General features: G+C 42.5%; 1 protein-coding gene across 2 annotated transcripts in view; it reads right to left on the bottom strand.

Annotated features, from left to right (window-relative positions):
* The window catches only part of LOC125779099 (glutamate receptor ionotropic, kainate 2), a 2,985,835-nt gene that overhangs the window by 2,908,948 nt on the left and 51,952 nt on the right, over nucleotides 1–24,935 (bottom strand). The gene's annotated exons all lie outside the window — the stretch shown is intronic.

The following is a 24,935-nucleotide window of genomic DNA, read 5'->3' as shown; positions in this document are numbered from 1 at the left end:
ATCGAGGATAACTGTTCAAACTAAGAGCCCTAATAGACCAAGGATCGCAACGATCATTCATAGCGCCTAGGGCACAAAATAGGCTAAAACTGCCAACAAAACAAGCCAATTATGAAATTACGGGAATGGGCGGAAGAGTAGTACAAAACTCTAACAAAATATGCCCCATTACCCAATTTCCCCCCAAGCGGATAAGCGCATTCAAGCAAATGCTATTGTCTTACCGCAACTAACCAACATGCCACCAAGCTATCAAATAAATAGCAAGCATTGGGATAAGATTTCAAATATGACTCTAGCAGATCCCAACTGCAATACGCCCGCTCAAATAGACCTATTAGGCAGCGATCTTATATCGCAAATTATACTAGAAGGTGTTGAAAAAATTTCGAAAATACTACTGGCGCAAAATACCATTTTCGGATGGGTCCTAAGTGGACTAGTTGCGGAACCAGTCACAGCAATGACAACTCAAGTTGAGGAAATCTCAAACGAGTACCTCAATTCAAAATTGAGAAAATTTTGGGAGTTGGAAGAACTTCCCCCCATTTCAATTACAACACCAGAAGATCAGTATTGTGAAGACTTTTACAAAGCCACAACTACTCGATCAGATAATGGTCGGTATGTCGTACGACTACCACTAAAACAACAATTTCCAGACACACTCGCCTTAGGTCACTCTCGCACCTCTGCAATACAGCAGTTTTTACGTATGGAAAAAAACCTACTTAGAAAAGGTGAGCTTAAACAAGTTTATGATGGTGTCTTAGAAGAATACCTCCATTTAGACCACATGGAGGAAGTAAGCCCATGTGAAAAAATCATAAAAGGCAAATATTACTCTTTCTACTTGCCACATCATGCAGTAGTAAAGCCTGACAAAAAAACAACAAAAGTCAGAGTTGTCTTCAATGCCTCCAGAACCACTAGCTCGGGGAATTCCTAAATGACATTCTATTTACGGGACCCACACTCCAACCAGATCTAATGCTCCTCATATTGAACTGGCGTATATACAAATACGTATTCAATGGAGATGTCGAAAAAATGTATCGACAAATACTCGTACATAAAGATGATCAAGATTTTCAGCGGATTATTTTCCGAAAATCTGCCAATAGTCCACTACGCGAATTTAAATTGAAAACAGTTACCTTTGGCGTAAACTGTGCCCCATATCTAGCCATTCGTACACTACACGAACGGGCAAAAAACACAAAGCCAGAATTTCCATTGGCAACACAAGTGCTAAAAACACAGGCATATGTAGACGATATCCTGTCTGGAAGCCAGAGTGTTCCACTAGCATACCATACCTTATCACAGGTAATAAATGTTCTCAATACCGCAGGGTTTCCTTTAAAAAAGATTACAGCCAACCACCCAAATATTTTTAAAAATATTCCTAAAGACCATTTGTTGGATACTAATTTCCTTATATTTGAAAAGGACAGTACAACAAAACACTGGGCATACAATGGAATGCGATATCTGACCAGTTTTCCTATACTACAGAGTCAATATCCGCATTATCCGCCATCACAAAGAGATAAATTTTATCCTCTGTGGCGAAACTTTTCGACCCGCAGGATGGCTTTCGGCAATTATTATACAAGCGAAAATCCTGCTCCAAGAATTATGGCCAGACGGAACTGACTGGGACGAACAAGTGAAGCCTCTTCGCTTAGAAAAATGGTCCCAGTTTGCTAATAACCTAAAAGACATTTCGCAGATACAAATTCCACGGTGGGTAAACCCCCGAATACAAAGTGGAACTACACGGTTTCTGCGACGCCTATGAAAAGGCATATTGTGCCACTATTTATGGGCGCACACAAAGCGATAATTCTACCACGACTTGAACTCTGTGGCGCTCTGCTACTAGCAAAGCTAGTTTCCATGGTGCGGACCCACTTGAACATGGCAAAATACAAGTTATATCTATGGTCCGATTCCGAAATAGTTCTAGCCGGGTTCGAAAAACCACCACATGCGTGGAAAACATATATTTCCAACAGAAAGTCTCAAATACTTGACCTAGTAGGATCAACCACTTGGCGACACGTAGCCAGTGCTGACAATCCTACGGATCTAGGTACAAGAGGATGCAAACCTCTGCATCTCGCCACCTCCACCCTCTGGTGGAATGGCCCCCAATGGTTAACAGAATCTCCCGATTCTTGGCCACAATCGCCCATGCGCAAAATAATTGCCCCAGAAAGTCGAAAAATCGACACTTATCATACAACCCTGGATGATACTGATATCCTTGAACGATTCTCATCGTGCCCCCGAGCGCTCAGAGTAGTCGCCTATATGCTCAGATTCATAGAGCGACTCAAGCATAAAGTTAAAGGGGGCAACTTATCCCCAATACGATACTTTGACGTACCAAGAATTGCAAAGGTCAAAAATCGTCCTTATCACAGCAACCCAAACGCGCTACTTCAGCCGCGACATATCATTATTAAGAGAACTGAAGCCGATTGATAAAAAGAGCTCTCTCTTAGTATTAAATCCCTTTCTAGACACGAAAGGTCTGCTTCGTGCGAATGGTCGGCTTGCAAATTCAAGCCTAACATATAATGAACGCCACCCTATAATTATACCTGAGAGGTGCCCATTTGCCACCTTATTCATCGCATATATCCACATACTGATGCTTCATGCCGAACATCGCCTCATGCAACATATGGTTCGCCAAGAGTTGTATATACCCCGACTTAAGCCCCAAATAAAGAAGTGCGTTTTCATGAGCAAGATCTGCACTATGCATAAGCAGAAAATGCGAACACAAATTATGGCAGCACTTCCACCAGAACGCTGCAATTTCGCTCTGCCCTTCACCACAGGTGTCGATTTTGCTGGGCCTTATCAGATAAAGGCGTCCACGCTAAGATCTCCCACCCTAATGAAGGGCTGCGTGGCTGTCTTTGTCTGTTTCACGACAAAAGCAGTACACCTTGAGCTGTGTATTAATCTGACGACGGAGGCTTTTCTCGCGGCATTTGCTCGCTTCGTCGGACGACGTGGCTTTCCATCAAAAATAATGAGCGGTAATGGCAAAACATTTATCGGAGCACAACGAGCTACAGAAAAATAGTTTGTAGATTTCATGAAACAAGTCTCACCTGACATTGTCCAAAAATACGCTCCGCAAGGAATTAATTGGCAGTTCATTCCTACAAGCGCTCCTCATATGGGCGGTTTATGGGAATCAGCTGTGCAACTAAAAGGTGATTTTTTAAGAGCTTGATAACTTTTTAAAAAAAAAAAAATGCATAAAATTTGCAAAATCTCATCGGTTCTTTATTTGAAACGTTAGATTGGTTCATGACATTTACTTTTTGAAGATAATTTCATTTAAATGTTGACCGCGGCTGCGTCTTAGGTGGTCCATTCGGAAAGTCCAATTTTGGGCAACTTTTTCGAGCATTTCGGCCGGAATAGCCCGAATTTCTTCGGAAATGTTGTCTTCCAAAGCTGGAATAGTTGCTGGCTTATTTCTGTAGACTTTAGACTTGACGTAGCTTCACAAAAAATAGTCTAAAGGCGTTAAATCGCATGATCTTGGTGGCCAACTTACGGGTCCATTTCTTGAGATGAATTGTTGTCCGAAGTTTTCCCTCAAAATGGCCATAGAATCGCGAGCTGTGTGGCATGTAGCGCCATCTTGTTGAAACCACATGTCAACCAAGTTCAGTTCTTCCATTTTTGGCAACAAAAAGTTTGTTAGCATCGAACGATAGCGATCGCCATTCACCGTAACGTTGCGTCCAACAGCATCTTTGAAAAAATACGGTCCAATGATTCCACCAGCGTACAAACCACACCAAACAGTGCATTTTTCGGGATGCATGGGCAGTTCTTGAACGGCTTCTGGTTGCTCTTCACCCCAAATGCGGCAATTTTGCTTATTTACGTAGCCATTCAACCAGAAATGAGCCTCATCGCTGAACAAAATTTGTCGATAAAAAAGCGGATTTTCTGCCAACTTTTCTAGGGCCCATTCACTGAAAATTCGACGTTGTGCTCGTTAGTAAGTCTATTCATGATGAAATGTCAAAGCATACTGAGCATCTTTCTCTTTGACACCATGTCTGAAATCCCACGTGATCTGTCAAATACTAATGCATGAAAATCCTAACCTCAAAAAAATCACCCGTTATAACTTCAATTATGAAGAATTCACGACCTTGTTAACTAGAATTGAAGCCGTTCTTAAATCACGGCCTCTCGCAGCTCTCTCGCAAGATCCCTCAGACTTCACAGCACTAAATCCCGGCCACTTTCTTAAAGGCGCGCCCATCCTGGCCACACCTGAGCCAGGCGTGGAGACGCTCTCCTTATTAAACAGATGGAAACGAATTAAAATTCTCCATCATGAATTCAGTCGCCGATGAAAAGAAGATTATTTAAAGGACCTTCGCAGAAGGTACCGGTGGAAAACACCAGAAAAGGCGCCTCAGCTTGGAGATTGCGTCTTAATCAATGACGATTGTCTCCCCCCTTGGCTTGGCCGCATAGAGAAGCTCCGACGGTCATATTCGCGTAGTCGATCTCCGTACGCAAACTGGAACACTAACCAGGCCGGTCGTTAAACTATGCTTTTTGCCAACAGCCGAAAAAACCGATATATGTATAAACCGTAAACAATAAACCGATAAAAAAAAACCGCCAAATACACCACAACCTATAATTTATTAAAACCAAAAATAACATAAAATCCACATGACGACCCACTCATGCCACACCACGTGGCAACATAGTTCACCACTATATTTAACCAATATCTAATGACGATAACCTCCTCTATAGATACATATGGATATCGATGCGGCAACACCACCAATACCAACCGTCCGTTCGGCTGTCCACGTTCCACGCCCGGGGGCTGTCCTAACATCAGCGCCGCGAACCATCATGGCAACAACGCCGTTCACCGCTGCACGCAGTGCTACCCGAGCAACTCCGACGTCGCAACAGAATGAGCTACCTCGCATCCGATGTCCTCTATGTTGTCGTTCGCACAGGCTGCCACACTGCGGCAACGCCAGCAGGTTGCCCGGACCCATGGCCAATGCCTGAGTTGCCTTTCGCCTACTCATACCACACAAGAGTGTACGTCCGGCTATGTGTGCCAAATATGTATGCTTCCACACCACACTATGCTGCACCACATCACCAGCCCCGAGACCGGGCGACACTCTGTCCCACGCAACCGTGGGGTAAACGACGTTCAAAACGGCAGCAACAGCGAAGGCCAATAACCACTCCGGACGACTCGCGTCCGCGACACCACCACAACGTAACACGGCGGTAGCGTACTAGACCACCAACCCGCCGTTCAGCCGGTCTCAGCAATATGGTAGCTACGCTGCAACAACTCCAGCGATTACTAGGCTAAAAATTTGCCTAGGGGGCCGAGGATGGCTAAATGGGTATCAGCCTTCCCCCTTCTGCCCATCACCACATCTATATATGCAACATTGGTACGCCACATTCCCCACACTCATCATCATTTTCCACACATTATACACCACGCTCCAACACACGCACACAATGACCTCACACATCATCATCTACTTTCGCCGAACCAAATGACAAAAGGAGACAACTTGGAAAAAAAAGTTTTTCTGGCGCTACGACATCGGTCCGATCAACACGTTTCTTTTTTTGGCGAACATCCATCGTACATATACTGTGAGAAATAAACCCGAAAATTTACATTTACATTTACCTACAAGTTTGGGAGCCTCTTTGGTTAAATCTAAAATATATCTGTGTTTTTATACTTTTGGAAGAAATATACGGTGAGTGCGTAAAGGGTGGTCCACAAAACATTACACTTGTGTATAAGTGTCGTTGATACTGGTATTAACTCGCCCGAATAGTGCTTGTTGTATTGATATATAGTACTTTTAGTTTGGGTTTTCGCTCGCGGTTGCCTGTGTTATTTTTTTCTTTTTGAAATTGTTTATTTTATTTTGTTTTAAATTCGCGCTAGTTTAATTTGTTGGTATATATAATATATTTCTTTTACAGCAGGAATTCGAGCACAGTGTTTTTGTTTTAGTTTTCTTGCACTTACACTTACCGACCGTAGTGCCAAAGATACCTTCTTTGCCCACCCTGGCGTTGAAGTCGCCAAGCACGATTTTTACATCGTGGCGGGGGCATCTCACATAAGTGCGCTCCAAGCACTCATAAAAGGCATCTTTGGTCACATCGTCCTTCTCTTCCGTCGGGGCGTGGGCGCAAATCAGCGATATGTTGAAGAACCTCGCTTTGATGCGGATTGTGGATAGACGTTCATTCACCGCAGTGAAAAATAGTACTCGGCGACGGAGCTTCTTTCCCACCACGAATCCTACACCAAACTTGCGCTCCTTTATATGGCCACTGTAGTAAATGTCACAAGGACCTACTCGTCTCTGTCCTTGTCCCGTCCATCGCATTTCTTGGACGGCGGTGATGTCAGCCTTTGTTTTCACCAGGACATCAACCAGCTGGGCACCGGCACATTCCCAATTAAGGGACCGGACATTCCAGGTGCATGCCATCAAATCGTAGTTCTTATTTCGTTTGCCGTGATCATCATCAAAAGGGGGGTCTCTCATCCGAGGCTGATTGTTGATTTTCATTGGGGGTGTTTTTTACGTGGGGGGTCCCAAACCTAGCGCACAACCCTAAATAGGGGATATTTTGCCTTCAAACGGATGTTCTTAGGCTACCCAGAGGTTACTTGGTCCAAGACCGAAAGTTGTGAGCAGCTTGAGTCACATGTAATAGAATCGTTTCTGGCCACTCCCAAGTGAATGGCAATCAGAGAACTTTCCTCACTTGCGTGAATTTCTACACATGACTCCATCCTCCTACTGATCATTTATATATATACTTTATATCCGACGCTTTCTTCTGGGTGTTACAAACTTCGTGACAGACTTAATATACCCTGTTCGGGTATAAAAATTAATAGCAATTACTTTCGAAAATTTTCGAAACTATTTTTGATTTTTGTTTATCGCCTAATTAAAATTGTATTTTGTTTATCGCTTAGAATCAAAAAAAAATTTTGGACGAGAAAAGCTCGACCATCGAAAAAAGCAAGTACCCTGGAGGGATTTTGTCGTATTTAAATATACGCCCTGTCAAGAAAGTGTCGTGAATTCATAAATAAAACGAAAGTTTCTAAATCATCATCCAAATTCATTTTATCGCCTTCAAAGTAACATCCATTTGAAGCGATGCACATGCGCAAACGCTTCTTCCAATCGTCAAAACATTTTTTATAGGCACTTTCCAGAATGGTCTTCAGCTCTCGCGTCAAATTTGTTTCGACATCTTTAATTAAGTCGAAGCGTGTTCCCCGAAGTGGATATTTCAGTTTGGAGAAAGGTAAAAGTCACAAAGGGCCATATCAGGTGAATTCAGTGCTTACTCAATGATATTTGTTGAGTGTTTGGCCAAAATTAAACACAAATACGTCGATTTAAATTTTAAAATTTGACAAACACTACTGAGGTCGACTGACATTAACAGCTGCTGTAAACAGACTGGCTGACAGATCGCGCTAATTTTTGGCATTGTAATTAAGAACAGTTGTACCAACCTAAGAAAAAAAATGTACCCGTCGTTCATATAAGCGGGAGATGAGAGGGGGAAATGAAGAATTCCTGATACTTTCTTGGCAAGTTGTACTTTATAAGGTAAATCAGGATTTTGAAGATCTGCATTTTCATGTGCAATATCTGCACTATGCATAAGCAGAAAATGCGAACACAAATTATGGCAGCACTTCCACCTGAACGCTGCAATTTCGCTATGCCCTTCACCACCACAGGTGTCGATTTTGCTGGGCCTTTTCAGAAGAAGGGCTACGTGGCTGTCTTTGTCTGTTTCACGACAAAAGCAGTACACCTTGAGCTGTGTACTAATCTGACGACGGAGGCTTTTCTCGCAGCATTTGCTCGCTTCGTCGGACGACGTGGCTTTCCATCAAAAATAATGAGCGATAATGGCAAAACATTTATCGGAGCACAACGAGCTACAGAAAAACAGTTTGTAGATTTCATGAAACAAGTCTCACCTGACATTGTCCAAAAATACGCTCCGCATGGAATCAATTGGCAGTTTATCCCCACAAGCGCTCCTCATATGGGCGGTTTATGGGAATCAGCTGTAAAAAGCTTCAAAACTCATTTCAAGAAGCTGGGTGGCAACTATAACTTCAATTATGAAGAATTCACGACCTTGTTAACTAGAATTGAAGCCGTTCTTAACTCACGGCCTCCCGCAGCTCTCTCGCAAGATCCCTCAGACTTCACAGCACCAACTCCCGGCCACTTTCTTAAAGGAGCGCCCATCCTGGCCACACCTGAGCCAGGCGTGGAGACGCCCTCTCCTCTTAAAATTCTCCATCATGAATTCAGTCGCCGATGGAAAGAAGATTATTTAAAGGACCTCCACAGAAGGTACCGGTGGAAAACACCAGAAAAGGCGCCTCAGCTTGGAGATTGCGTCTTAATCAATGACGATTGTCTCCCCCCTTGGCTTGGCCGCATAGAGAAGCTCCGACGGTCATATTCGCGTAGTCGATCTCCGTACGCAAACTGGAACACTAACCCGGCCGGTCGTTAAACTATGCTTTTTGCCAACAGCCGAAAAAACCCATATATAAACCGTAAACAATAAACCGATAAAAAAACCGCCAAATATACCACAACCTATAATTTACTAAAATCAAAAATAACATAAAATCCACATGACGACCCACTTATGCCACACCACGTGGCAACATAGTTCACCACTATATTTAACCAATATCTAATGACGATAACCTCTTCTATAGATACATATGGATATCGATGCGGCAACACCACCAATGCCAACCGTCCGTTCGGCTGTCCACGTTCCATGCCCGGGGGCTGTCCTAACATCAGCGCCGCGAACCATCATGGCAACAACGCCGTCCACCGCTGCACGCAGTGCTACCCGAGCAACTCCATCGTCGCAACAGAATGAGCTACCTCGCATCCGATGTCCTCTATGTTGTCGTTCGCACAGGTTGCCACACTGCGGCATATTTAAAGGGATGCCACCTCAGCAACGCCAGCAGGTTGCCCGGACCCATGGCCATTGCCTGAGTTGCCTGTCGCCTACTCATACCACACAAGAGTGTACGTCCGGCTATGTGTGCCAAATGTGTATGCTTCCTCACCACACTATGCTGCACCACATCACCAGCCCCGAGACCGGGCGACACTCTGCCCCACGCAACCGTGGGGGTAAACGACGTTCAAAACGGCAGCAACAGCGAAGGCCAATAACCACTCCGGACGACTCGCGTCCGCGACACCACCACAACGTAACACGGCGGCAGCGTACTAGGCCACCAACCCACCGTTCAGCCGGTCTCAGCAATGTGGTAGCTACGCTGCAACAACTCCAGCGATTACTTGGCTAAAAATTTGCCTAGGGGGCCGAGGATGGCTAAATGGGTATCAGCCTTCCCCCTTCTGCCCATCACCACATCTATATATGCAACATTGGTACGCCACATTCCCCACACTCATCATCATTTTCCACACATTATACACCACGCTCCAACACACGCACACAATGACCTCACACATCATCATCTACTTTCGCCGAACCAAATGACAAAAGGAGACAACTTGGAAAAAAAAGTTTTTCTGGCGCTACGACATCGGTCCGATCAACACGTTTCTTTTTTTGGCGAACATCCATCGTACATATACTGATTTTGTGAGAAATAAACCCGAAAATTTACATTTACATTTACCTACAAGTTTGCGAGCCTCTTGGGTTAAATCTAAAATATATCTGTGTTTTTATACTTTTGGAAGAAATATACGGTGAGTGCGTAAAGGGTGGTCCACAAAACATTACACTTGTGTATAAGTGTCGTTGATACTGGTATTAACTAGCCCGAATAGTGCTTGTTGTATTGATATATAGTACTTTTAGTTTGGGTTTTCGCTCCCGGTTGCCTGTGTTATTTTTTTCTTTTTGAAATTGTTTATTTTATTTTGTTTTAAATTCGCGCTAGTTTAATATGTTGGTATATATAATATATTTGTTTTACAGCAGGAATTCGAGCACAGTGTTTTTGTTTTAGTTTTCTTGCACTTACATTTATTTTTTTGTAAATATGTTTGTATTTTTGAGTATATTTATATTTTTCGCTCTTTTCATTAGGATTTTAGTTTTCTTTTTTGTTTTTGTTCGTTTCTACACTTTGTTTTTGTTTTCTTGCACTTACATTTATTTTTTTGTAAATATGTTTGTATTTTTGAGTACATTTATATTTTTCGCTCTTTTCATTAGGTTTTTAGTTTTCTTTTTTGTTTTTGTTCGTTTCTACACTTTGTTACACTTTGTTTGTTTTTTGTCACTTCATTATTCCTGTAACACTTCCTGAATATCGCTATATGCTATAGTGAGGCGATCTGAACAATTTCATCTGATATTACATTATTTCAATAAACAATAACTCATAACAAATTTCGTGAATAAAATATATTAAATTATGAAATAAATTGTCAAATGTGAAAGTTTTCCATACAAGACCTTGATTCCGATCGTTTAGTTTGTATGGCAGCTATATGTTTTAGTGATCCCATATCAGCAGTTCCGGCAAATGATCAGCTTCTTGAAAAGAAAATTACGTTTGCAAAATTTCAAAACGATATCTTAAAAACTGAGGGACTGGTTCGTAGATATACAGACAGACGGACGGACATGGTTAAATCGACTCAGCCCGACATACTGATCATTTATTCTTCTTCTTAATTGGCGTAGACACCGCTTACGCGATTATAGCCGAGTTAAAAACCGCACGCCAGTCGTTTCTTCTTTTCGCAACGTGGCGCCAATTGGATATTCCAAGCGAAGCCAGGTCCTTCTCCACTTGGTCCTTCCAACGGAGTGGAGGTCTTCCTCTTCCTCTGCTTCACGCGGCGGGTACGGCGTCGAATACTTTCAGAGCTGGAGTGTTTTTGTCCATCCGGACAACATGACCTAGCCAGCGTAGCCGCTGTCTTTTAATTCGCTAAACTATGTCAATGTCGTCGTATATCTCGTACAGCTCATCGTTCCATCGAATGCGATATTCGCCGTGGCCAACGCGAAAAGGACCATATATCTTTCGCAGAACTTTTCTCTCGAAAACTCGCAACGTCGACTCATCGGTTGTTGTCATCGTCCAAGCCTCTGCACCATATAGCAGGACGGGAATTATGAGCGACTTATACAGTTTGGATTTTGATCGTCGAGAGAGGACTTTACTTTCCAATTGCTTACTCAGTCCGAAGTAGCACCTGTTGGCAAGAGTAATCCTGCGTTGGATTTCCAGGCTGACATTGTTGGTGGTGTTTACACTGGTTCCAAGATAGACGAAATTATCTACAACTTCAAAGTTATGACTGTCAACAGTGACGTGAGAGCCAAGTCGCGAGTGCGACAACTGTTTGTTTGATGACAGGAGATATTTCGTCTTGCCCTCGTTCACTTCCAGACCCATTTTCGTTGCTTCCTTGTTCAGTCTGGAGAAAGCAGAACTAACGGCGCGGGTGTTGAGACCGATGATACCAACATCATCGGCATACGCCAGCAGCTGTACACTCTTATGAAAGATTGTACCTGCTCGATTCAGTTCTGCAGCTCTAATAATTTTCTCCAGCAGCAGCTTGAAGAAATCACATGATAGGGAGTCGCCTTGTCTGAAACCTCGTTTGGTATCGAACGGCTTGGAGAGGTCCTTCCCGATCCTGACGGAACTTTTCGTGTTGCTCAACGTCAGTTGACACAGCCGTATTAGTTTTGCGGGGATACCAAATTCAGACATCGCGGCATAAAGGCAGCTCCTTTTCGTGCTGTCGAAAGCAGCTTTGAAATCGACGAATAGGTGGTGAGTGTCGATTCTACTTTCACGGGTCTTTTCCAAGATTTGGCGAATGGTGGATATCTGGTCCGATGTTGATTTACCAGGTCTGAAGCCACACTGATAAGGTCCAATCAGTTTGTTGACGGTGGGCTTTAATCTTTCACACAATACGCTCGATAGAACCTTATATGGGATGTTGAGGATGCTTATCCCACGGTAGTTGGCGCAGATTGTGGGGTTTCCTTTTTATGGATTGGGCATAGCACACTTAACTTCCAATCGTTGGGCATGCTTTCATCCGACCATATTTTGCAAAGAAGCTGATGCATGCTCCTTATCTTCGCCGCCGTGTTTGAATAGCTCGGCCGGCAATCCGTCGGCCCCTGCCGCTTTGTTGTTCTTCTGGCGAGCAACTGTTTTTCGAACTTTTTCATGGCCGGGTAATGGAACGTCTGCTCCATCGTCATCGATTGGGGAATCAGGTTCGGGGTTGTTTTTAGTGATGAACTTGCTGGCGAAACGAATTAACATGCGGGAAAACCAAGCGAATCGGTTGGTACTCGTATGTACGTATAAGCGCACGGATCGAATAAGAAAGAGATGCTGGCGCCGTCCGCCAGTCCTTTTTGTTGATTGTGTTTTGTTACCTCGTGTGTGGTGTGAAAGGTTCGGTGTAGATGAGGATGAGTTGGTGTGTGTGGGATGATAATGGTGTAAATGTGTGGAGTATGATGTGTGGATGATTATATTAAGAGGGGGGTCAGGTGCTCATTTAGCCATCCCGGCCCTCCTAAACGACTGTTTAGCCTAAAAGGCGCTGCAGCTGTTGCAGCGTTGCCACAACGCTGCTCAGACCCGTAGATCGACGCGATGGTGGCCCAGGCTGTCGACGCCGCAATGATGTTGCGCTCCGCGGGTTGGACTCGGGATATGCGGTCGCGATGGTGGGTGGCCGGCTCACTTCGCGTGACGAGCTGCGGTGTAGCAGCGTGTGATGCGGCCGGTGGCACATTTGGCACAGCCCACGTGACTCACACTCTGTAGTCGCATGTGTGTGCGACAGGCAGTTGAGGCAATGCCCGTGGGCCTGAGTCACTTGCCGCCGTTGCAAAGGCCGCATACCCCTAAATATTCCACAATGGTGGAGGCGATGAGGGCGTCGACAGATGGGACACCTTATCCGACGGGTCTCCGAAGTCCTCGATGTAGTCGATGGTGGTCGGGTGCCACCACGAGGTGCCGGCGTTGTTGCCGGCGTTGTTGCAGCCACAGTTCGGGGCGCTGGTGTAGGCCCGGTGCGTGGAGTATTGATAGCCCGAGCGGTTGACGGGGTTGCGACTGATGTGTCTACATCCATGGTGATCTATGGTAAAGGAGATGGTTAGTTATACATATCTGTCATATAAGTTGATATGGGCAATCGTATAATAATTAATCGACCATTTTTTGTGAGGTTTCTTTGTTGGTTTTGACGGTTTATTATTTTTTAGCGGTTTATTACGGGCGTATTTCTCGTTTTAGAGTAAAATTTAGTGATTTTATTATATCGCGACAGTATCGGTTTGGTTATTTCGATTTTCGGATTCGCGGTCGTCGGTGGTTGGTAAAAATCACAGCTTCACGAGCGGTCTAGTTAGGGTTCCGTTTTGCGTACGGAGATCCACGACGCGTATGTGACCGTCGGAGCTATAATGTAGCTTTTCTATGCGGCCTAGCCGCCACTCGATAGGGGGTAGACAATCATCATGAATTAGGACACAGTCTCCAAGTTAAGGCGCCTGTTCAGGAGTCTTCCAGCGGTATCTTTTGTGTAGATCCTTTATATATTCGTCCTTACATCGGCGGCTGAAATCATGATGGAGAATTTTAATTCGTTCCCATCGATTTAATAGAGATAGCGACTCCACGCCTGGCTCAGGAATGGCCAGGATGGGTGCTCCTTTTAGAAAATGCCCTGGAGTTAAGGCGGTGAAATCTCAAGGGTCTTGTGATAGTACTGTGAGTGGCCGTGAATTGAGAACGGCTTCAATTCGATTTAATAGCGTCGTGAACTCTTCGTAATTGAATTTATAATTTCCAGCTACCCGTTTGAAATGGGATTTGAAGCTTTTCACAGCTGATTCCCATAAACCGCCCATATGAGGAGCGCTTGGGGGTATGAATTGCCAATTGATACCTTGAGGGGCGTACTTTTGTACGATGTCGGGTGACAGTTGTTTTAGGAAATCCACAAATTGTTTTCTGTGGCTCGTTGAGCTCCAATGAACGTTTTGCTATTATCGCTCATGATCTTTGATGGGTAGCCACGTCGAGCGACGAAGCGAGCAAATGCCGCGAGAAAAGCCTCCGTCGTCAGATTACTACACAGCTCAAGGTGTACTGCCTTTGTCGTGAAACATACAAAGACAGCCACATAGCTTTCATGAGAGTGGGAGACCTTAACATGGACGCCTCTACCTGGAAAGGCCCAGCAAAATCAACACCTGTTGTGGTGAAAGGTAGAGCGAAATTGCTGCGTTCCGGTGGAAGTGCTGCCATAATCTGCGTTCGCATCTTCTGCTTGTGCATAGTGCAAATCTTGCACGTGAAGATGCACTTCTTGATTTGCGGCTTAAGACGGGGGATATAATACTCCTGGCGTACCATCTGTTGCATGAAACTATGTTCGGCGTGTAGCATTAAGGTGTGGATGTAGTGGAGGAATAATGTGGCAAATGGTGACCTCTCTGGAATTATTATGGGGTGTCGTTCATTGTATGTTAGGCTCGAATTAGCGAGCCGCCCATTGGCACGAAGCAGACCTTTCGTGTCCAGAAATGGGTTTAGAACTAAGAGTGAGCTCTTCTTATCAATCGTCTTCGATTCTCTTAGTACTGATATATCGCGGCTGAAGTAGCGCGCTTGTGTGTATGCTATTAGTGCGACCTTTGCCTTTTGTAACTCTAGGTACGTCTCCGTGTTGCATGGGAAATTATGTGATCCCTTGATTTTGCTTTTGAGTTGCTCTATACGAGGGCTGTCCGATAAATAACCGACCTAACCATGATGCACGCGACTTTTTCAAATTTTTTTTTTTTTCTACATAGTCTCCTTGTAACTTTACACACTTCTCCCAGCGATGCTCCCATCTCAGCAACCCTTCCAAATAGTACTTGGCGTCTTTGTCTGCAAAATACGAGTTCACGAAAGAGATTGCCTCCTCATTTGACGAAAATCTCTGGCCGCCGAGCGCAGTTTTAAGTTGAGGAAACAAAAAAAGTCGCTTGGTGCTAGATCCGGTGAATAAGGTGGAGAGGGCGACTGTTGAGGTGTGAGATGGTGCGTTGTCTTGGTGGAACAAGACTTTCTTTTTTTGCAAATGTGGCCGATTTTTCGAAATTTCTTCCTTTAGCTTGTCCAATAATGATGCGTAGTATGCTCCTGTTATAGTTTTTCCTTTTTCAAGATAGTCGATAAAAATAATTCCATGGCTGTCCCAAAAAACACTCACAATCACTTTTCCAGCCGAATACACAGCTTTAGGTTTTTTTGGGGCTGGTTCCCCCTTTTCAATCTACTGTTTAGATTGGTTTTTTGTTTCGACCAGGTTTAAATTCAGCTGCCCAAAATTTTACGGTGGTAAACGATGGTGCAGAGTCACCATACACAGAGTCCAACTCATCTTTGATTTGTGAAGGCGTATTGCCTTTCAAAAATAAAAATTTAATTACAGCTCGATATTCAATTTTTTCCATTTTGGGGAAATCACCGAAATAGACTCACAAAAACGACTGTCAACAGATAATTGCGCAAGATAAATTTCTGAAATTTTGGCGAGTAGCTATTATAATATGCACAATTTGAAGTATAAACTTTTTTTTTTCAGATGTGCCGCTAGCTTCACGTTGAGGTCGGTTATTTATCGGACAGCCCTCGTAAATTTGAACATAAGCAACTACTCTGAGAGCGCTTGGAAACGATGAAAATCGTTCAAGGATGTCGGTATCATCCAATAATGTATGAAAGGAGGCGATTTTTCGACCTTCTGGGGCGATAATGTTGCGCATGGCGGATTGTGGCCAAGAATCGGGAGATTCTATCAACCATCGGGGGCCATTCCACCAGAGGGTGGTAGTGGCAAGGTGCAGTGGTTTGCACCCTCTTGTACCTAGATCGGCAGGATTGTCAGCACTGGCTACGTGACGCCAAGTGGCTGATCCCACTAGGTCAAGAATTTGAGACGTTCGGTTAGAAATATACGTCTTCCATGCATGTGGTGGTTTTTCCAACCAGGCTAGTACAATTTCTGAATCGGACCACATATATAGTTTGCATTTTGTCATATTTAAATGCATTTGCACCATGGCTACTAATTTTGAAAGTAGTAGTGCGCCACATAACTCTAGTCGTGGGAGACTTATAGTTTTTAAAGGTGCCACCTTTGCTTTTGCTACTAATAAGTGGCTTGTGGTCGTGGTAACACTTTGCGTGCGCACATAGATAGTAGCGCAGTATGCCTTTTCTGAGGCGTCACAAAAGCCATGTAATTCGACTTTGTGTTTGGGGGAGTAGTTTACCCATCGTGGAATTTGTATCTGAGAAATATCATTCATTTTCATTGAACACGTATTTGTATATACGCCAATTTAATATGAGAAGCATTAAATCTGGTTGGAGTGTGGGTCCCGTAAATAGGATATCATTTAGGGAATTCCCTGAATTAGTGGTTCTCGAAGCATTAAAAACAACTCTTACTTTTGTTGTTTTTTTGTCTGGCTTTACTACTGCGTGATGTGGTAGGTAAAAGGAGTAGTATTTACCGTTGACGATTTTCTCCCCTGGGTTTACTTCCTCCATGTGATCTAAATGGAGGTATTCTTCTAACACACCATCGTATTCAGATTTGAGTTCGCCTTTTTTAAGTAGGTTCCTTTCCATACTTAGAAACTGCTGTATTGCAGAGGTGCGAGAGTGACCTAAGTTGCTTAAGTGGTAGTCGTACGACGTACCGACCATTTTCTGATCTAGTAGTTGTGGCTTTGTAAAAATCCTCACAATACTGATCTTCAGGGGTTGTGACTGATATGGGGGGGACCTCTTCTAGTTCCCAAAATTTTTTCAATTGTGAATTGAGGTACTCGTTTGAGACTTCCTCAACTTGAGTTGTTAATGTTGTAACTGGTTCCGCAACTAGTCCGCTTAGGAGCCATCCGAAAATGGTATTTTGCGCCAGAAATGTTTTGGTAATTTTCTCAATACCTTCGAGAATAATTTGTGGTATGAGATCGCTGCCTAATAGTAGATCTATTTGAGCGGGGGTGTTGCAGTTTGGGTCTGCTAGCTTTAGGTGTGAAACCTTTTGCCAATGCTTGATATTTATATGATAGCTTGGTAGCATGTTGGTAAATTGCGGTAAAACAATAGCTTCTGCTTGTATGCGCTTATCCGCTTTGAGGGAAAAGAGGGTAATGGGGCAGATTTTATTTGAGTTTTGAACAACTCTTCCGCCCATTCCCGTGATTTTAAAGTTGGCCAGTTTTGTTGGCAACTGTAGCCTGTTTTGTGCCCTAGACGCTATAAATGATCGTTGTGATGCTTGGTCTATTAAGGCTCTGAGTTTAAACAGTTTTCCTCGGTGCTCGATGGAGACAACTGCTGTGGGTAATAGTACCCTACTGTGATTTTCGCTATGTAGCGATTGGGTTTTTAACGCCTTTGAGCAGCATGGTGCTACTTGGCAGTTTTCAGAATTTGTTGTTGCAACTAATCCTGTTGCTCTTTTTACGTTTGCGCTGCTTGGGGGTGAGCTGGAAAAATTTGTTATATGTAACATTGAATGATGTCTTTTATGGCAGTAAACGCAATTTAATTTGCTTTCGCAATCTTTAAGCGTGTGCGCATGTGACAGACAGTTGGTACATAATTTTTTCGTTCTTGCGAAATTGTTTCGATCGCTAACATTCATTTTTTTGAATTTTTCGCACAATTTTAGTTTGTGACCTCTTCTGCACAATTCGCATGACGTTTGTTTATATTGTTCGGAAGAGAACGATTGATTTTTAAAAAAGCTTCTATTTAAATTATTGTGGCTATTTGCTTGGGGTCTATTGAAGCTTCTATTGAGGTCGTTTTGAACGTTTTTCGTTCTGACTAGTTTTTTATCTACCCTTTCTGCAATTTCGTATTGGGTAGTAAGAAATTCTTTCATTTGCTGCCACGTTGGGCACTTTCTTCGCGATGAGAGCGATTGCTCCCACAATAATAAAGACTTTTCTGGTAATGTTGCGATGCATACGTTTACCAGTATAGGGTCCCAGTTTTCTGTGGGAATGTTTTGGGTCGATAAAATCGACAAACAATTGGAAATGGTTGATTGAAGTTTGATAAATTCTTCACTGGTTTCCTTTTGAATTTTTGGCAAGTTCATTAGAATTGTTATCTGCTTATCGACCAATATTCTCTCGTTTTCATAACGTGCTTTTAGAGCTTCCCAAGCAAAATTAAAATTTTTGTCATTGAAAGCGAACTGTTTCACTATTACGCCTGCCTGACCTTTGGTTTTGTATCGGAGGTGATACAATTTTTGTGCATTAGATAATTTTGGGTGGTTTATGTAAACGGCTGTGAACATATCCTGGAAGGACGGCCATTGTTCATAACCCCCATGAAAAATTTTTGTGTCACATACGGGCACCTTCAGGCGGATGCCTGAACTCGCCTCTTGACTTTGTACTTGTGGCATCTCTACTCGCGGAAGTGGAGCAGGTGCAATTGCTTTAATTAATTTTAGCTGATCTGAGATCATAGCTTTCGTCTCTTCGTACTGGTCTAAGCAGTTTTTATATTTGGCGTATGCCGAGGATTTAAAATTTTCCGGTAGATATGAGTCGTCAGATTCTACGATTGCGTCATATGCCGCTTGGAGACGTGTCCAGAAATTGTCTAAATTATCTTTTTTGATTTCTAAGACCGATTCAGAATTGTCTTGAATCGGTGATGATGAAAATCGAGTGCAGTATCGTATCAAACTGTCACTCTCAGCAATGAATTTTGTATAAGAAATATCTTTACCCCTCTTTAGTTTTGTAGCACCTTGCTTTGAGCGTGTAGCTTCAGCCGGTGTACACGGACTTTTTTCGTCTGAAATCATCTTTGGAACTTTTAGCAACTGAGTTGTTTTAGATTCCTTTGAGTCTGAGCTCATTTAAAAGATGTATAGAATAAATTAAAGAGTCCTAGAGAAACCTAGACTTGTAGCTGTTTAGAAAAAGTTTCGTATATAAGATGTTTAATAGAAGACTCTTTTGTATGTAAGAGTTTCAAACAAATAAATAAAACCAATGGCGTTTTGATAAACCGAGATTTCCAAATATTTTCGTATATATGTATGTATTATGATTGGACATTTGATATAGAGATAAAACGTATTTGATAGTAATCGCGAACTCTTTTAAGTTAATAAGAGCTTTAAATAAAATAAATAATTAATCAATTAAATTTGATTTCATTATTATTAACAATTTTTTTTTTTTTAATGACCGGAAATTATTTTAAGTATTTCAGTTTTCTGTGTATATTTCTTTTATATACTTATTATGTCCAAATGTCCTATAGGGTACCTATAGGTGGATCTTTTATTTATTAGGTGCTAATCAGCGCTCGTTCTAGAGATCACTGCACTTTGTACATATGCATGTATGTACATATGTAATACGCTTTTGGTTTTTTATACAATCCTGCTTGTTTTTGTTGCTCAAAAATCAAGGGGTATTGCGGGAATATGCCAATGTGGTCTTTGAATATATTTTATGCGCAATCCTGCTTGGTTTTGTTAGCCAAAATCCAAGGGGTATCGCGGAACATATGCCAATGTGGACTTTGAAGTAATTAGCGTATCTACATACGTGACAATACACTTTTGTACAAATTTTATATGTTACCAAAAATCCTTTTTTGTTATATGTATTATTGTTATATAGTTTTTACCCAATGTCGATTGGGTATTTCTTCCAGTATTTTGAATATATTTATATGCGCCCGTATGTATGTGTATATATATGCGTATATATGTAAATATGTTCGCGGTACGAATAAACCACTAAAGAGAATTAACCGACCGCAGGTAATTTTCTCAAGTTCACTCGACTTTGTGTATATATATATATATTTATAACCGCGCCGCATTATGTATACATATACATATGATCGCAAAGATAAGAGGCCGCGAAAAGAGAATTTAACAATATTTTAATATTAGATATGAATTTACTTATGTAAAGGGTGATTTTTTAAGAGCTTGATAACTTTTTAAAAAAAAAAAAACGCATAAAATTTGCAAAATCTCATCGGTTCTTTATTTGAAACGTTAGATTGGTTCATGACATTTACTTTTTGAAGATAATTTCATTTAAATGTTGACCGCGGCTGCGTCTTAGGTGGTCCATTCGGAAAGTCCAATTTTGGGCAACTTTTTCGAGCATTTCGGCCGGAATAGCCCGAATTTCTTCGGAAATGTTGTCTTCCAAAGCTGGAATAGTTGCTGGCTTATTTCTGTAGACTTTAGACTTGACGTAGCCCCACAAAAAATAGTCTAAAGGCGTTAAATCGCATGATCTTGGTGGCCAACTTACGGGTCCATTTCTTGAGATGAATTGTTGTCCGAAGTTTTCCCTCAAAATGGCCATAGAATCGCGAGCTGTGTGGCATGTAGCGCCATCTTGTTGAAACCACATGTCAACCAAGTTCAGTTCTTCCATTTTTGGCAACAAAAAGTTTGTTAGCATCGAACGATAGCGATCGCCATTCACCGTAACGTTGCGTCCAACAGCATCTTTGAAAAAATACGGTCCAATGATTCCACCAGCGTACAAACCACACCAAACAGTGCATTTTTCGGGATGCATGGGCAGTTCTTGAACGGCTTCTGGTTGCTCTTCACCCCAAATGCGGCAATTTTGCTTATTTACGTAGCCATTCAACCAGAAATGAGCCTCATCGCTGAACAAAATTTGTCGATAAAAAAGAAAAGAACCGAACACTGATTTTGGTAATAAAATTCAATGATTTGCAAGCGTTGCTCGTTAGTAAGTCTATTCATGATGAAATGTCAAAGCATACTGAGCATCTTTCTCTTTGACACCATGTCTGAAATCCCACGTGATCTGTCAAATACTAATGCATGAAAATCCTAACCTCAAAAAAATCACCCGTTATAAAAATTAAAATGAAACGATACTACTCACTTTGCTTTCCGCCAGGGGCTTTTGGGGATTTTGTGAGTTTACGTGTATCTTATGTGTGGGTGGTGTGCGTGTGCCTGTGTGTGTGCCAGTGCTTGTGATTAGCTTGCTTCTCCAGTTCTCCTGTCCTTTTGTTGCTGGTGTTGCGGCGTGTATTTTTGTATTCCTTTTTTCCTTTTGTTTGTATGCTTTATGTCACTCCACTATCACCGTTTATATGTATATATATATGTATAGTACGTGTGAATTTTTTTCGTTTACTTTGCTCTCTCTCACTTCACCGCACTTTTTAGTTATTATTATTTTTTCTTTTTCGCTTGTGGGCCGTTTCAACTCACTGTCACCTTACATATACTCGTATATGTATTGCATGTGTATATTAATTTTAACAATGCACTTTGTCACCTCAGCTTTATACAGCACTCATTTGCACACGTAATGTGGTTTACTCTTTTTGGTTTTTTCTTTTTTCCCGTTGTGTGCACATGCATACATATATTTGTATGTATGTATGTAGATATGAAAATTTTTTTTTTTTCGTATGTTGGCTTTTATTTAAAAATGTCACCACCGCTAACTCACTTTTAACAAACTATATCTATATATTTTTTTTGTGTTTTTTTTTTTTTGTGTATCCAACAAAGGTTATCCTAACTGTGTCACCTCACCACCGTTTTTTGTTTTTTTTCACCGTTTTGTATGTACATACATATATATCCACCAACGGTTTATTCTGTAACCGTTTTTAAAAAGTGTAACCTCACTACCGTTGTCTTTCCACAAAATTTTGCACTTTTTTTTTGTTCCAACGGGTTTTTCACTTTTTTTTTGTTTTAAGCTCCGTTTATTTTTTCCTTTTTCACCAAAACTTTTTTTTCCACTGGTTTTTCACTTTTTTTTGTTTAAACAGTTTTAAACTCTGGGTTATTTTCCACTTTTTGTTTCAACTGTTGTACACTCCGGGTTTTTTTTTCACTAACCCTTTTTTTCTTTTTCTTTTTTTTTGATTTTGTTAGCGCGTTACCGTGACCGATTTTTATGATTATTATTATTTTATTTTACTTTGTTACCACTACTGCCGTCCGGTACGGCTTCGAAGGACCATGTAAGAAATAGAGGTTTTTTTTTATAAAAAAACTCGCGGCACTTACCAGTTGTTTTTTGTGATGACCTTGCTGGCGAAACGAATTAACATGCGGGAAAATCAAGCGAATCGGTTGGTACTCGTATGTACGTATAAGCGCACGGATCGAATAAGAAAGAGAGGCTGGCGCCGTCCGCCAGTCCCTTTTGTTGATTGTGTTTGGTGTCCTCGTGTGTGATGTGAAAGGTGTGGTGTAGATGATGATGAGTTGGTGTGTGTGGGATGAATATAGTGTAGATGTGTGGAGTATGATGTGTGGATGATACAGATGGTGAAGTCGTGTTGAGTATAGTGTGTATGCGTGGGGTGTAGAAGAATTATATTAAGAGGGGGGTCAGGTGCTCATTTAGCCACCTGGTGTTATGTGTTCACTGCCATTCAGCAGGCTGGAGAAGTGTTCCCTCCATAATCTAAGTATGCTCTGGGCATCGGTGGCTAGATCACCTTTGGGGGTTCTACAGGAGTATGCTCCGGTCTTGAAACCTTCTGTAAGCCGCCGCATCTTTTCGTAGAATTTTCGAGCATTACTCCTGTCGGCCTGCTTATCAAGCTGTTTGTACTCACGCATTTCGGCCTCTTTCTTCTTCTGTCTGCAAATGCGTCTCGCTTCCCTCTTCAACTCTCGGTATCTATCCCATCCCGTACGTGTTGTGGTCGATCGTAACGTTGCGAGGTAGGCAGCCTGTTTTCTCTCCGCTGCGACACTGCACTCCTCGTCGTACCAACTGTTCCTTTGCACTTTGCGAAAAGCAATCGTTTCGGTTGCAGCTGTACGTAAGGAGTTTGAAATGCCGTCCCACAGTTGTCCGAGTCGATGTTAGGACCTCGGAGTGCACGCACATCTAAAACACTGGAGACGTGTCTTCCGTCTATTACAACATGATCGATCTGGTTGGTGGTTTTTCGATCCGGAGGCAGCCAGGTAGCTTGACGGATCTTCTTATGCTGGAATCTGGTACTACAGATAACCATATTTCGGGCCCCGGCGAAGTCGATCAGCCTCAACCCATTTGGGGATGTTTCCTCGTGGAGGCTGAATGTACCAACCGTAGTGCCAAAGATACCTTCTTTGCCCACCCTGCCGTTGAAGTCGCCAAGCACGATTTTTACATCGTGGCGGGGGCATCTCTCATAAGTGCGCTCCAAGCACTCATAAAAGGCATCTTTGGTCACATCGTCCTTCTCTTCCGTCGGGGCGTGGGCGCAAATCAGCGATATGTTGAAGAACCTCGCTTTGATGTGGATTGTGGCTAGACGTTCATTCATAGAAGTGAATGATAGTACTCGGCGACGGAGTCTCTCTCCCACCACGAATCCCACACCAAACCTGCGCTCCTTTAAATGGCCACTGTAGTAATGGTCACAAGGACCTACTCGTCTCTGTCCTTGTCCCGTCCATCGCATTTCTTGGACGGCGGTGATGTCAGCCTTTGTTTTCACGAGGACATCAACCAGCTGGGCAGTGGCACCTTCCCAGTTAAGGGACCGGACATTCCAGGTGCATGCCCTCAATTCGTAGTCCTTATTTCGTTTGCCATGGTCATCATCAAAAGGGGGGTCTCTCATCCGAGGCTGGTTATGACTATTCACTGGGGGGGTTTTTTTACGTGGCGGGTCCCAAACCCAGCGCACAACCCTATGCAGGGGATGTTTCGCCTTCTCACGTTAGCTCGCCTTCAAACGGATGTTCTTAGGCTACCCAGAGGATACTTGGTTAAAGACCGGAAGTCGTGAGCTGCTTGAGTCACATGTAAAAGAATCGTTTCTGGCCACTCCCAAGTGAATGGCAATCAGAGAACTTTCCTCACTTGCGTGAACTTCTACACACGACTCCATCCTCCATGCTGCTTCTTCGTCTCTGCTTAAAAGGCGAAGCTGCGCGATTAATACAGCTGCTGCAAATTTCAACAAAAAATTATGAAGCTGCTTGGAGTCTGCTAAAGCAAAAGGATGACAACCAAAAAATTTTGTTCACAACACAGTGGGAGAGAATAATGGATCAACCAAATATAAATAGTGACAATGCTAAAAGCGTAAGGCAACTATTATATACAACGAATGAGTGTCTTAACGCGATAGAGTCACTGGGAATTAGTGATGAGCGATATTTCACTACCGGTGATTTTTTCACTGTGCTTGAAAAATCGCAAATCGCAACTGCGATCACTTTTTATAAATAGCAGTTCGCTTCTATGAACTGCGATTGCGATCGCAGGTATTCTAAACAAACAAATTATCAACCACACTAATGGTAATTCCTTCTAAGAAATGTGTGAAACCATCATACCAACATACAAATGAACTATGCAATACGCTCTAAGTGTCAGGCAGCCGAACCGCTCCAATATTTGCGAAAATGTAGTGAAAAGAAAGGCGGAAAACCTACGTAAGTGGTAAGTGGAACAGACCCGGACTTTTGTTCGGCAAAACAGTGTCAAATTGGCAGAATCTGCCGCTACAACAACAACAACGACGTTTGAACGTCGACTTAGTTGCGATCGCAATAGCAATATAAAATCACAGTGATTTAAAAATAGCAATCACTGAAATCACAGTAATTTAAAAATCGCAATATCGCTCATCTCTACTGGGAATAAGCATTGAACAAGCTGATCCATTTATTGCGCGTGTAATTGTCCGGAAGTTAGACAAAGAAGGACTG

Source organism: Bactrocera dorsalis, chromosome 6, assembly GCF_023373825.1.
Source record: "Bactrocera dorsalis isolate Fly_Bdor chromosome 6, ASM2337382v1, whole genome shotgun sequence".
Classification (NCBI taxonomy): domain Eukaryota; kingdom Metazoa; phylum Arthropoda; class Insecta; order Diptera; family Tephritidae; genus Bactrocera; species Bactrocera dorsalis.
This window is presented reverse-complemented; position numbering and strand designations above follow the sequence as displayed.